The sequence below is a fragment of the Hylobates moloch genome, unplaced genomic scaffold, assembly GCF_009828535.3.
Source record: "Hylobates moloch isolate HMO894 unplaced genomic scaffold, HMol_V3 SCAFFOLD_5, whole genome shotgun sequence".
NCBI classification, from domain to species: Eukaryota; Metazoa; Chordata; class Mammalia; order Primates; family Hylobatidae; genus Hylobates; species Hylobates moloch.
In genome coordinates this window covers 146,923,923-146,938,675 of record NW_026652280.1, presented here as the reverse complement: position 1 = coordinate 146,938,675, position 14,753 = coordinate 146,923,923, and positions in this window count along the sequence as shown.

The window sequence follows — 14,753 nt, the reverse complement described above, 5'->3', positions numbered from 1 at the left end:
TTGTTTTTAAATTAATAATTTCCCAAAGGGTTCAATTTGATCAAGCCTGTCGTACTCTTCAAGTAATCAAGGTACAGTTAGAGTTCAATTTCTATGCCAATTCACTATCTTGAAACAGAGTGACGAGTAAGACATATTTCAAACATGCTCGGGTGATATCCAGAGTTGACAGAAGCAGAAACCTTATTTCCATTTTGTGTCTGTTGCATATCAATAATTTATAAACTTGACCAAATGGCCTGCATGTTTTGGTTAAGACTTTTAAAGAATGAAACAAAAAAAGGAAACTAGGGTTTAATTAAAAAAAGGCAAATTTGCTTGGGATTCATCCTCTATTTCCAATATTAGTGTTAATAATAATAATGATAATAAAACAGCTTCACGTGCCTTGTCCTGCAGGGCATGAAAGGTTCAAATAGAAAAGCAGCATGGTCATGGGGCTGACTGTTCCAGAATTGATGTGCCTGTGCTCCGTGAGGAACGCAGCTCATCTGTACCAGCAAATGTGTTGGCTCCTGCCTGCAATTGTATCATTCAGGTGTACATTGTAAAAACAATTCACGGATAAGCCTAGGTAAGTGTTATTACTCATGTCCTATCCTGGTAAAACTATGTAGTGTAGACATGCTGTGAAAGTGCTCACTTTTGTCCAAGTGTTTTTCTTTGGAAAATTTTTAATTGGTCCCTTTTCTGTGTTAGATTCTTGACTTCTTTCGGCAGCACTTTGAAATGACATATAAGAAGGGGTATTATAATGTTCAATGTAAATAAGAAATTCCTTTTTAGTTAAAGTTTTAGGATTCTCTATCTTATTACCTCTCTCAACTAAAAAGTAATACCACGAGTTCCTGATTCTGCTACTGGTTGACTTTCTAATGCATTCTTTCCTTCTTTTTATATTTTCTTTCTTTCTAAACATAGTACAATGTCTCTAGCTAAAAAAGAAATGGGTAAGCCACAAATCTGAAATATATTCCTCAGTCATGAACTTCACAGGTAACCAGTGTTCATTATAGAGGCTGAAGTTTTTACATTTTATGAACACTTTAAATCAATGCATTTTGAGTGGCACTGAGTAATTTGAGCTAGTTTTCCTCAGTCGTTTAATGTCCCATAAGTGAACTATCACACAAAATAATGCAATGTTCACTTATAATTTTCAAATAATTTTTGCATGAATGTTACTTTTAATTTAAACAGTATTATATAAATTAACATTCTGGAGTCTGAAACATTGTTCATTCCCTCTGTAATATCCTGGTTACAGACATTGAAATAATTTCACCTTTCTTAGATCAGCCTACTATAGCAATAACAGAGTGTCATTTGGTTTCTCTTTAAGAAAGCATACTGATAAATTTACAATATAGTTTGCAACTATGGCCCAACTACTAAGGATATTCTCCTCCATGAAGCTTGTTAAGTTATTCAACATAATGCCAAGGGTATATTTTTAAAGAAGATAAAATGAATGCTCTTAATGTATCAATTGTTCTGTCATTAGGGGTCTAAACTATTGTATACTTTTTCTTGGATCATTAGGCAACCTTGTAATAAGGAGAAAAAAATGTAAATGTCTGGAACAATTTGTTCATAGCTATAAGCCTACAACCACGGTGTTAAAAGCTCCCTAGTGGCAAGGTAGTTTCAGAATTCCCATGTGATATATAGCACTGCAAATGAGGTACTATGAAAATTTCTACAGATGGCTGCTTAATGTGTAAATTCATCTGACTCAGTAAGGATCTTGCCAGTCACTGGCAGCTATAATTATAGATCAAAATAAGATCTTGCTCTACAAATTTGTTCAACCAGAGAACTGTAGCATATACACAAGTTTATTTAAATACTTTAATTATTTACTGCCAGGATTTGTGACACATGTGTGCTTCAACTTGCAAACACTAATAGGAATGATATAGCACCATGTTAGTAGCATAAAACAAACAAGGTAATTAAAAAACATAGAGGAAAAACAACATAAAATAACAAAACCAAATATCCATCTCTAAGCACAATAGATTTTCAAAGAAAATTGATTAAATAATAGACATCAGTCAGAATGGGCATTTGGAAGGATCCAATTAAGTCTGAAGCTGATACTTCTTTACAATCTTATAATCTTAAAATTAAAATTAAAATCTAAATTACCCCAATTAAGCCCTCATTAACAAGCTTAATTCAGAGGTCTACTTAAATTTCAAGGTAACAGCTGAAAGTTTATTTAAGACAAGCATATTTACACTTAATGAGATTCCTATGAATTTTTGGCTTTTATTTGGAGAGTTTAGGAAAGCGCCAACCTTGAAAGTCACATCTGTTCTGTTACTAGAACTAGAAAACAATCCCCTTCCTCCTATTAACTATGAGAAACAGAATTCTCTAGGAAAAATACACTGCAATTGACAAAGGATCCCCCTTTTCCCCCAAGGTAATCTTTAATATTGTCCTTACTTAATTGAAGTAAATCCTAATTTATATAAACTAATCTGAAACTCCATTTAAAGAAAGGAAGAAATGGTACCGTAAGAGGAGATCTGCTATTACAATTTCAAAGCACTCCTTATTTTCTTTGAGGGTAATACTTAAAAATAGCTTTAACCAAGCTCTCTGCCTAATATTGAGGAATGTGGCCTTCTCCTTTTCATAGTGCCAGTCTGTCAATGGAGAGATGATTAAACTATATACATCTTTCTTCACCTTCATCAAGAAACTGTGTAGCATAATGTAGGGAACAGAAGGCTGAAAGTCAAGACCTGGGTTTCTGCAAGAATAGCTGATTGTCAGCAAAGCACTTAACCTCTATGAACCTCAGTTACTTCATCTATAAAATGAGAAGCTTGGGCCAGAAGACATCTAAGGTGTCTCTTTCAGTTCAGTATTTAATCATCCTATAAAACAGTGTGTATAGAAATGAAGAGAACTGACTGGTTCTCTAGCTAATCTTGACTCTTTAAACAAAGCTTCTCAGTGATATGGATGTTTCAAGGAAAAGAAGTTTGCCTTAATTTTTCACTTCACACAAAAAGCCCTACTTCTGGAAAGAAGAAGTATGTACCTCCATGATATATTCTAAGGTACTGGAAAATCCGTATAACCCACTAAAGGCTCTGAAGTTGTCAGCTTTAGACACTTCTTCATGTTAGATGGCAGCATTTTTCGGTAGGCTTTGAAGTTGATTTGCTATTACTGGGTTTGTCAAGCTGGGAGCATGGTTGTTTAGTGATCTGATCAAGTTAAGGTTATTCACACTTAGTGCAAATGTGTTTTTTAAATCGTGTCTCAGGTCCCCATTCTGCAGTCAGTACAGAAGGATTTGGATGGAAAAGGGACTGAGCATTACCATTTTAGAAAAGATTCTTGAAAGACACTGCATTAAGGATAACTAAGTATTAGCAAACACCAGAAAAGCAAGGACAGGAACTCTGTGTCTCAGGATATTCAGGGTACTCACAAAATATGATATCCCATTGGGAGGAAATGGGATTTCCTCTTTTCACTAACAGAAAAACTTAGTGTTTTGCTGCTGATCTTATCATGAGCTCCTAGTAGGGTTTGACTGTTCTACATTCCTTGGTCCTTTAATTAAAGCAAGACTAGAAAAGCGAAGTGCAACAAACATGAATGGTTTAGTAGCCAGGGCTTTTTCTTTCTTTCTTTTTTTCTTAGAAAAACAATAAAGCAAAAGAAAAAAATTATTTGATGATTGCTATGTAACATTTGTGTTTGACGTTGGGAGGAAAATAGAGATTAGTGGAGAAAATAGCAAATCCCAGGTCTAAAAGGGGGCTGCACAGGTCCTCAGTTTCAGCCAATGTTCCCGTATGATGGGGGCTCAGTATTGCCATTGATTGCCATGTCTTCTGAGTTCTCACGAGAATTCTTCAATCTAGACTTTCATAAACCATCCTCCATTTTAAAAAAAAATTGACAGCTATTTTTCTTAAAAGTTTCAAATATTATTCAGGTTAAACAAAACACATTGGCAGGCTAGATTGACCCAAATCTACCAGTTTTCAACTTTTGAACTAGAGCTCCATTAAACATATATGTAAGTATCAAACCCTAAAAAGCCAACACTCCTAATTGAATAAAAACAGCAATAACAACAACCAGACTCAATGCCCAAGTCAAAAACCTACCTGGGGGCATACAGTAGGCTATCATCACCTGATTTCCTTGATGTTAGCCTGGTACTTAATCCACAGTGCCATGCTTTTACTGGTTAAGAATTTTTTTCCAATAATATGGACATGGAAGTATACCACCTACAGAATCAAAGATCACAGTCATTATTGTGACTAAAACAGCAGTCATATTATTAGAGACACTGACATACACTCAAAAAAATTAGATGTGGGTGTTTGAATATTTTGAAAAAGGATTATGCAGTGTATCTTCTCTATACTCTTTGCAGCTAATAAGTTACCAAATATGTTTGGAGGACAATAGCTGGTTTCCTTCTAAAACAACTAACAGTTTTTAATTTTTCTTATTTTTTTCTTGTCAGCCATTTGCTGGGAAGTATCCAGTGTGTTCTTTCTTTTGCAGATTGCCACAAAAGGCACAACATTGAATTTGAATATTTCATTGTTTTTTAGCTTCTCTAAAGGTAAACCAAGGGAGGAAAGAAAATTCAAGTTAATTAAGGCATAATCCATTAATGGCATAAATACCACCAACAAAAAAATAATACTCACTACTCTTAAAACACTTCTAGCCCAATTTTGTTGATTAAGTAGGGGATTCTACCCCTTAGTTTTCATATTTTTGCGTTTGTTTCATAGGATCTAAGCTAATACCATAGGCAGTGGTACCCAAATATTTTTTGTCTAATTCCATATTACTTAGAACACATAGTTAAAATTATATGTGTAGTCACATATACTATATAGACCGTGTGCGTGTGTGTATATATATATGTGTGTGTGTGTGTATATACATATATATTTATTTATTTATTTATTCAACAATTATTTATATGGCACCTAGCAAATGTCAGAGACCAGAGACCCAGTAGTAAGCAAGACACCTACTTCCTATTCTATTCTAAATTTTATAACCTGGTGATTGATAGAAACATCAAACAAAAACCATTAAAAGAGTTATTAAAAGTTTAATTGTGAAGAATGTTAATTAAAAAAAGAGTCTCTAATGGGGAGATTAACCATGGCCTGGTGTGGGTGGGGACTGAGAGTTTGGGTCTTGGAGGACAACTAAGAAAGTAGCATTTATGTTAGACTTGGAAGAAGGCATGAATGCTGGCCAGACCAAGAATTAGTGGAAGAGCATCCCTAGCAGCCAAAAATCAGAGTTGACTTTTAAATACTTCTCCCCTAATGGGGCCTCATTCAGCTTTCTTTAAGGCCTGTCAACAATTTCACATTTTATTATGACTTTGGTAAATGATAGTACTATTGGCAAAGGCCTTGGGTCACACAAACTGGGTTCAGTTTACTCACTGTGGAAACAAACAGAGTAAATTCTTTGAATTCTAATTATCTTATTTGCAAATAGAAGATATAAAACCTTGTTTCTTCTCTAAACTTTTTTCGAAATGAAATTAAGTAAAACATATTAAGCAAAGGGCTCAAATTTGATATACAGTGGCTGTTAGTGTGTTATATTTTCTTTCCCCTTCATGATGAAAAACCCTGAAAAAAGATACATCTTAAGAATATTGCAGGTGGATAGAATTATGAAGTTGATTGAAGGGGCTTTTATCCCTATATAAAAGTGTTTGCTTGCAACCCTTTTCTTTGCCTTTTACTTACTCTTCAGGAAACAAATAATTCTGCTTCCAGAAAAACAAAAGCTGCCATTTGTTTAATGTAAGACATTGCACTGAACAACTTTAGTAAGATGTTTGGTTTGGTCTTTACAACCCTGGGTATGAGGTATTCTCACTTCCATTTTACAAAAGGAGAAACTGAGGTTACTGATCTTAAGCAATTTGCCCAAGGTCAAATTCTTATCAAGTAGGCGCTTAGGATTTAAACTTAGGTTGCATAACTCTAAAGGCCGTGTTCTTAAAACTCTGGGGCATATTTTGTGGAATAAATATTTTAATTATGTGTGCACATGGTTGGAAATAACTTGGAAAAATCCTATTACGTATTACATTAGAATTTTATATTTGAAATATAAAAATGTTTATTTTTATGATACAAACATCAGAAAGTACAATTCAAAATATATTTTCTTATCTCAGTATTCGTGTTTCCTCAAAGGAAGGGTGGGGTGAGCTGAGTTTCAACATTTTTGTTTGATTGTTCTTTTGGATTTAAAACAGAAAGATTTGAGAGCCATTGGCATGGAAAGACATAATAAAATTGAAAATATTTGCTTAAAGTATTTTTCTTCTGATTGTCTCTCAATAGGAAATGACAGAAAATGAGAAAAGAGTTATATACATGAAAATGCCTATTTAAATGATATTTTAAAAAGTGAGCAATTAGAATCGACATCTTTATCCAACAATAGAAAAATAATTGATTAGTACAGAATTAATTCATAAACATGAATATCAAGTAGCCATTTAAAATGATAGTCCTAAAGACACTGGCAAAGTAGATAATATTTTAGCATATGAAGATGTTTGGAGGAAAGCAGGATATAAAACTACCTATTAAAATTTTAACTCAGAATTGAGTCTAGACTCTCTTCCCACCTACAAGATCCTGTTGCGGTGATCCCTATACCTATCACCATGGCTCCCCTTAAATAAAGTCTGCCTTATCATATTTAAAAAAAGAAGAGAAATTATAACTATATAAAAATAGAAATATAATAAACAGACAACAAAATGGTAACGGTTGTTCTCTTGGACTTATATGTAGGCATTAACACTATTTTTTATTTTCTATTCTTTTTAAAGTGGCCAAAGTGCTTTAAATTTTAAAACATTATTTAAATAAACAGCACACACCAAGTTGTAGACATACAGAGCAATTATTTCTAAAATTGTTCAATAGTAGATTATTTCTCCATCAGTTCACCCTTTCTCCTTTTACATCAACTAGACAGTGATTGTCATATTTTAATATATTTGTTTATGTGTCTAGTTCATTAGCCATTAATTAAAAACTGGGATTGTGTCTTATCCATCTTTGTATATTCAGCGCTTAGCACAGTGGCCTACATTTAGTAAGATTTCAGTGTACTTTGGTTTAATAAATGGATGAATCACTGTATCTTAATACCATTTATTTCTCTAGTGTGGATACAAGGGCTTGGCGATAAAAATTAAGTTTTATTTGTAATGGGGAATTAAGTTTACTCATTATTTGTAGAGGAAAATTAAGTTTACAAAATAACGGATTCAGGCAATGACCATCAGTAGTGAAAAACGCAAGAGAAGGCAAGGAAAGCAGACCTTATTTGCCTCTTGATGGAAGTATACAACATCCTTAATGAAGCATTCTTGCCTAAAGTTGAAACTGAAATAGAACACATCTCAAGATTCAACTAGTAGAAATATAAAAGATAGAAGAACATTAAACAACATCATAGAGATTCAGTCATCAAAGTCCAGAACATGAGAACTCTAGGGGAGAAATGACCCAGTTTTGTCAACAAATAAATTGCAAAATAAAAAAAAAGAGAGAGAATGGAAACATACATTAAAAGAGGCCTAAGAGGCAAATTAATCAAATGCAGACTGGAGCTGGTTTGAATCCTTATTCAAACAAACAAACAAACAAACAATATGAAAAAGGGACTTTTGAACTCTGGTGTTTTGATTGTATTATAAAATTAATGTTAATTTTAACTGTGATAATTATATTATAGTCATTTTATTGGTGTGTTTTTGTCTTTTCGAGATGCATACAGGCATATTTATGGATGGTAATGAAGTCTGGGTCAGTGAGAGAAGAAGGAGGGGTATAAATGAAAATGAAACCAGATTGCTCATAAGTCCATAATTGCTAAAGTCAGATGATGGATATGCGGTGATTTATTATACTATACTATACGTTTATATATGTTTAATTTTTTGGAATGAAAAGTTTTAAAAAATAGGTTCAAAATAATTCAAAGCAAAACAAAACAAAGAAACTGGCTTAGCAAGGAGTCCCTGTTTTATTTATTCAATCAATTGCTTTCTAATACCTGGCCGGTAAAGCACTCCTTTTGTTTTGTCTGTGATAGATCAATACATTTCCATCTTATGACTATAATTTTTTTAATGTTTATTTTTCTTTCAACAGTTTTTGGGGTATAGGTGTTTTTTGGTTATATGGATAAGTTCTTTAGGGGTGATTTTTGAGATTTAATGCACCTGTCACTGGAGCAGTATACACTGTATTCAATATATTTTATATATATATATATATACACTATATATAGTATATATATACACTATATATATACTTTATATACACTATATATACTATATATATACACTATATATACTGTATATATACACTATATATATACTATATATACACTATATATACTATATATACACTATATATACTATATATACACTATATATATACTATATATACACTATATATACTATATATACACTATATATACTATATATACACTATATATATTACTATATACACTATATATTACTATATATACACTATATATTACTATATATACACACTATATATATTACTATATATACACTATATATAACTATATTTATACACACTATATATTACTATATATACACTATATATATTACTATACACTATATATTACTATATATACACTATATATTACTATATTTATACACACTATATTACTATATACACACACTATATATATTACTATATATACACTATATATATTACTATATATACACACTATATATATTACTATATATACACACTATATATATATTACTATATATACACACTACATATATATTACTATATATATGCACTATATATATAACTATATATATACACTATATATATTACTATATATATACACTTTTATCCCACACCTCCCTTCCAACCTTCCCCCCATGTCCACAAAGTCCACTGTATCATTCTTATGACTTTGCATCCTCATAGCTTAGCTCCCACTTATAAGTGAGAACATATGATATTTAGTATTCCATTCCTGAGTTACTTTACTTAGAATTATGGCCTCCAACGCCATCCAAATTGCTGCAAAAGGCATTACTGTGTTTCTTTTTATGGATGAGTAGTATTCCATGTTGTGTATATGCCACATTTTCTTTATCTACTCATTGGCTGGTGGGCACTTAGGTTGGTTCCATATCTTTGCAATCGCAAATTGTGCTGCTATAAACATGCATATGCATATGCATATGTCTTTTTCATATAATGACTTACTTTCCTTTGGATAGATACCCAGTAGTGGGATTGCTGGATATGATTTTTTTTTCAATGATGTAGTACTCCTAGGATGAATACAGCATATAAAGGCCAATGTATGCAAATGAATGAATAACTGTTAAAGAACCACTAGTCTTAATTTCACAAATCTCTTTTCTTGGGAGAGGACTAACACTTTGATTTCTTTGGTATTCAATTATTTTTTGCTCATCTGACTCTCTTAGGAATTCAAAAGACTCCCCAAAGTCTTCCTGCAGCAAAGCCATGTCTGGGGCACTATGTAGAGTTAATTAGGTAAGCCAAATAGAACACAGAGGTTAGCATAAAGTATGGTTAACCGTGTCTACCATAGGGTAATTGTGTTTTCTTACCACTTATGAAGAAATGATTATGTAGTAAATTGATGTTCCAATTTTACTATTATTTATAAAGAGCCACTATGTAAAAGACATTAAAAACTTCTGTAATGGTTGATCGTTACGTGCCAACTTGGCTCCACCATGGTCCCCAGATAATGCAGTCAAACATCATTCTGGATGTATTTGTAAGGGTGTTTTTTGATGAGACTGACATTTCAATCTGTGAATTTTGAGTAAAGCAGATTTTACCTCCATAGTGTGAGTGGACCTCATTCAATCAGTTGAAGACCTAAATAGAACAAAAAACTGACCTCCACCAAGCAAGAGTAAATTCTGTTACAGGCAGCCTTTGACCCTGAATGGTAACATTGGCTTCTTTCCTGGAATTTCAGTCTGCCAGCCTACTCTGCAGATTTTTGGACTTGCCAGGCTGCATAGTCTTGTGAGGCAATTCCGTAAAATAACTCTTTTCGTACACACACACACACACACACACGCACACTCTAAAGGCTAGGTTTCTCTGGAGAACCCTGACTAATACAGCCTCAGACAAAAGTTTGGAGATAATAAAAGTTTCAGTTTAGCACTAAACAGAATACCTATTCACAATAGAATTTAGTAAGAATATTAGCAGTAGTCTGTAGCAGCTACATATAAGGGTCGTCCTACCTTCCCTTTAAATAGCCTTACTTCTCAAACTCATCTGAAATGTTGTAGTGTCTTTTGGCTATGTAGTGTATAGATTTTCTCGTTCAATTATTTTTCTGAATTATCCTTTTTTAGAAGCAAATCCCAACTTTTTCTCATTATGAATTTTTACATATTTAAATTTTTATTTACTCTTAAAATACGCAATATTAAAGATTGCAGCAGGTAAGAAACAATGACAGCTCACAAATGTATACTTTTTAATGGGTTACAGTTTTGGAGTCATTCTATGCAATTTATTTAGGGAATATAAAGGCTGTTTTAGTCAGTTTGGGCTGCTGTCACAAAATGCCATTCACTGAGTGTCTTAAAAAACTAATATTTATTTCTCACAGTTCTGGAGCTTGGGGATTCCAAAATCAAGGTGCTGACAGATTGGGTGTCAGTGAGTGCTCTATTTCTGGTTTGTAAATGGCCTTCTTGTTAAGTCCTCACATGGCTCCTTGGTGTTTTAACAGAGGATAAGAGAGAGAGGCAGACAGACATACAGAAAGAGGTAAGGAGAGGGAGAGAGAAGGAGAGTTCTCCTATTTCTTCCTCTTTTTATAAGGGCATTGATACTATCACGAGGACTCCACACTCATACCTAATCTAGTTACCTCCCAAAAGCTTATGCGCTCTTGTTGCCAGGGCTGGAGTGCAATGGCGCTATATCGGCTCACTGTGACCTCCGCCTCCCGGGTTCAAGCGATTCTCCTGCCTCACCCTTCCCAGTAGCTGGGATTACAGGCATACGCTACCACGCCCGGCTAATATTATATTTTAATAGAGACGGGGTTTCTCCATGTTGGTGAGGCTTGTCTCGAACTCCCAACCTCAGGTGATCCGCCCACCTTGGCCTCTCAAAGTGCTGGGATTACAGGCGTGAGCCAGCGCCCGGTGGAATACTTAATTTTTAAACATTTTATGAGTGCTTCAATGTATAAAATTTGGAGAGACAACAAACATCCAGTCCATAGCAAAGGCAAATAAAAATTATAGAACCAAGATAGATCAATGACTCAGCTTCATCTTTTATGTATACATTCATCATCCTAATTCCTTTTCTCATCAAACAAAAGTATTATATCATTTATTTTCCGATGTTCATACTCACTCTGGATTTTTGTTGCTGTTAATGTGGTCTGACTTCACTGGTATATCCCCATATGGAAGACAGTTCCTCCTATTATTTAAACAAAAGAAAAGAAAGCAGAACAAAACAAAGTACAAAGAATGTGAAAAAGTTTTCCTGAGTATAATTATTTATTAAGATTTGACAAATGAGGATGAAGAGGAGACAAAAAAAAAAAATGTTTTTCCACAGGCCAGGGCAAAATTCTATTTATATTTCAATCAGGACATTACCCTGCAATGAATCTACTACCCCTTCAATATCTCACCTCTATCTCATTTTGCCAAATCATCTATGTTGTTTTCTGTCCATCTTTTTTATCTCTTCCCTTTTCTTATAAGAAAAGTTCCGTCGTCATGTTGTGCTGCCTGGGCTCTTCTCAGCACCCCCAACCTTAGGGTCTTTGAGCTTATTCAGTTATTTCCCACTAAAAATGAGTTGCTGTTACAAGCAGAATTGTGGTGCAAACTGTTAAATGTAAAATCAAATAGAATTAACTAAATTGGAAATTATTTAGTTAATTAAAAATAAATAATTATAATTTAATTAATTAGAACTAATTATGTAGAAATAGATACAATATATTAATAACCATAATAAAGTATAGACTAAACTTACTTTTTAAGTTAATATAAATGAATTTTTAAAATCCTATTATACACTCTTTATAAGAGATACATGTAAAATAGAAATACAAAGAAAAAGTTTAAAAAGTTGTATAAAAGTTATATCAGTGCAATATTAAACAAAAAAGATGTTGGTTTGTCAGTATCTGATACTGATAAACTGAACAATGACTTCAAATATATTGTAGAAAAAAAGAAACAGAGAGAATTTGATGAATATACCATTAAAGTGCACACAAATAAAAGCATTTTTGTAATTAATAGATCAAGTAGTCAAATTTAATAGAGATAAAGATTTAAACAAAGCAATCAATAAAAAAAATCTAGCAGATATACATAGAGAACTCTGCGCTGAAGATTTTAATAGTATATGTTTTCTCAGATGTACACATAAAACATTGATTAAAATTTACTAAATTCCCAGTCTCAAATCATTTGTATTATACCATGAGTTATCATGTCCTATGGGTCTGGGAAGACCCTATAGTGTCAGAAATGAGAAAGATATTTTAAATAATGCATTTGGAAATAGAATAAATGGGTAAATGAAGCTTACTACCTTCAATCAGTATTTTACTCACTGATATATTTTCACTTCATCCCTTTATGCTGCCCTTTGCGTGTGGTGGTATGAATATTCGACTTTAGTACTCTAATGTTTAGATCACTATACTAGTATCAGGTCATTACATATAGTTTCATTGGAAAGTACTCAGGGTAAAATGTCTCATTTTGATGCAAAAATTCATTTTGTTTAGTCGCTCCATTAGTAGTTGGGATTGATCAGAAGGAAAACATATAGCATGGATTGGTTGAGGCTAATAACTTTACCTCTGTTTTATGTTTCGATCTTTCACTCTACTACAGGTTACTACCTTTATTTCTTAAATTTAAACTGCCCAAAAGATATTTATCTTTCCCCCACAACTTGTTCATCCTCTTCTTTTTGGTTGCCCTATGTCAGTGAGTAGAATTGCATATACCCGGAAAAATGCATTCTGAGTCAGAAACTGCAGACAGACTCTATCCTCCCTTTGAATCTTCACCACCAATCTTTACTGTTTGGACTTAATCTCTCATCATTTCTCATCTTGATTTTGCGTCAGCAGGCTAACAATTCTTCTTGCTTCTAGTATTGTTCTCTTCTAATCCTTTATGGTACAACCAAAAGAGTCTTTCAGAAATACAAATCAAATTATAGCACCTCTCTCTTTATTTTATTGATTCCCATTGCCTATGAGATATATTCTAAACTTATTTGTGCAGCATATAAGGTCTTTCAAGAGCTTACCCTTTCTCGGTTTTCTACCCTCAAATCTTCCCTTTTCTGTCATACTCATCAAGTAACCCTATCAAACTATGCCTTTCTTTGTAACTTCCACGATGCAAAATGCTTTCTCTTGACTCCTTCTTGCTCAGAGAGCTCCCTATGCTTAGAAATTTTTTATTGTTTTTTTTTTTCCCATTCAGCTTCACTAATTCCTACATCATGACTCAGCTCAACATCATCTCCATGAAGGAATGTGTTTGCAATTACTACTAGTTCGTGTGCTTTGCCATGTGACCATAATTCCACTGTAATTATCATCCCTGCATAGACTATTTTCCCATGCATATGACAACATTTAGATTGCAAGCTCTTTGAGAATAAAGAAAGAATTAGTCATTTGTGTATCCTTGGTGCCTATTATTGCTCAACATATATGACTGACACGTCTCATAGGAAATGTGTAGCTGAAGTAGAACCGAAAGGCATGAAGGGAGTATGAGAGTATGGGAAGGAATGCAGCAAGGAGGGAGGTAGTCCCTATTTCTATATTAGTTAAATGAAGTAATTTGGATATATTATATACCTAATAAAATTAGCCTGTTTATTTCTTTCATGTGAAAGTCTTATCTGTGCACCCCCAAATTTCCCAAAATGCTGCAAGAAATGCTTTGGAAATGAACTTACTACTCCAGTATACACAGCATCCCTCTTTATTTTGGCTGGACACAAGGGCTCATTCCTCTAATCCCAACACTTTGTGAGGCCAAGGTGGTGAGAGGATTGCTTGGGTTCAGGAGTTTGAGGTCAGCCAGGGCAACACAGTGAGACCCCATCTTTACAAAAAATAAAAAATTAGCTGGGCGTGGTGGTGCAGGTCTGTAGTTCCAGCTACTTGGTAGACTGAGGTGGCAGGATTGCTTGAGCCCTGGGAGATGGAGGCTGCACTCAGCTGTGACTGAACTACTGCACTCCAGCCTGGAAAACAGAGTGAGACTCTGTCTCAACGACAGCAACAACAACAAAAGAAACATTTTTTTAAACTAATCTAAGAATAATAATTGATGGTATTAATGGTATTCCTGTTTCAAAGGCAAAGATCTAAGTTACACAGAAACTTTCCTTCAGTAGTTAAAATTAATTATATTCTTCATACATTTTCCTCCTTTCCTACCATTGCTAATTCTGTTTCCTCCTGAAACAGAATTCTGTTTTAGAATTTATGCACTTCATTTTTAAAAACACTTATTTATTGTCTTCTCTTCATATTTTGACAGGTATATTTAACATCATACATCTAAATTTAAAATATCTCTATTCTAAGTGGTCTTAGGATTCTGACCACTCTCTTTTCCTCAG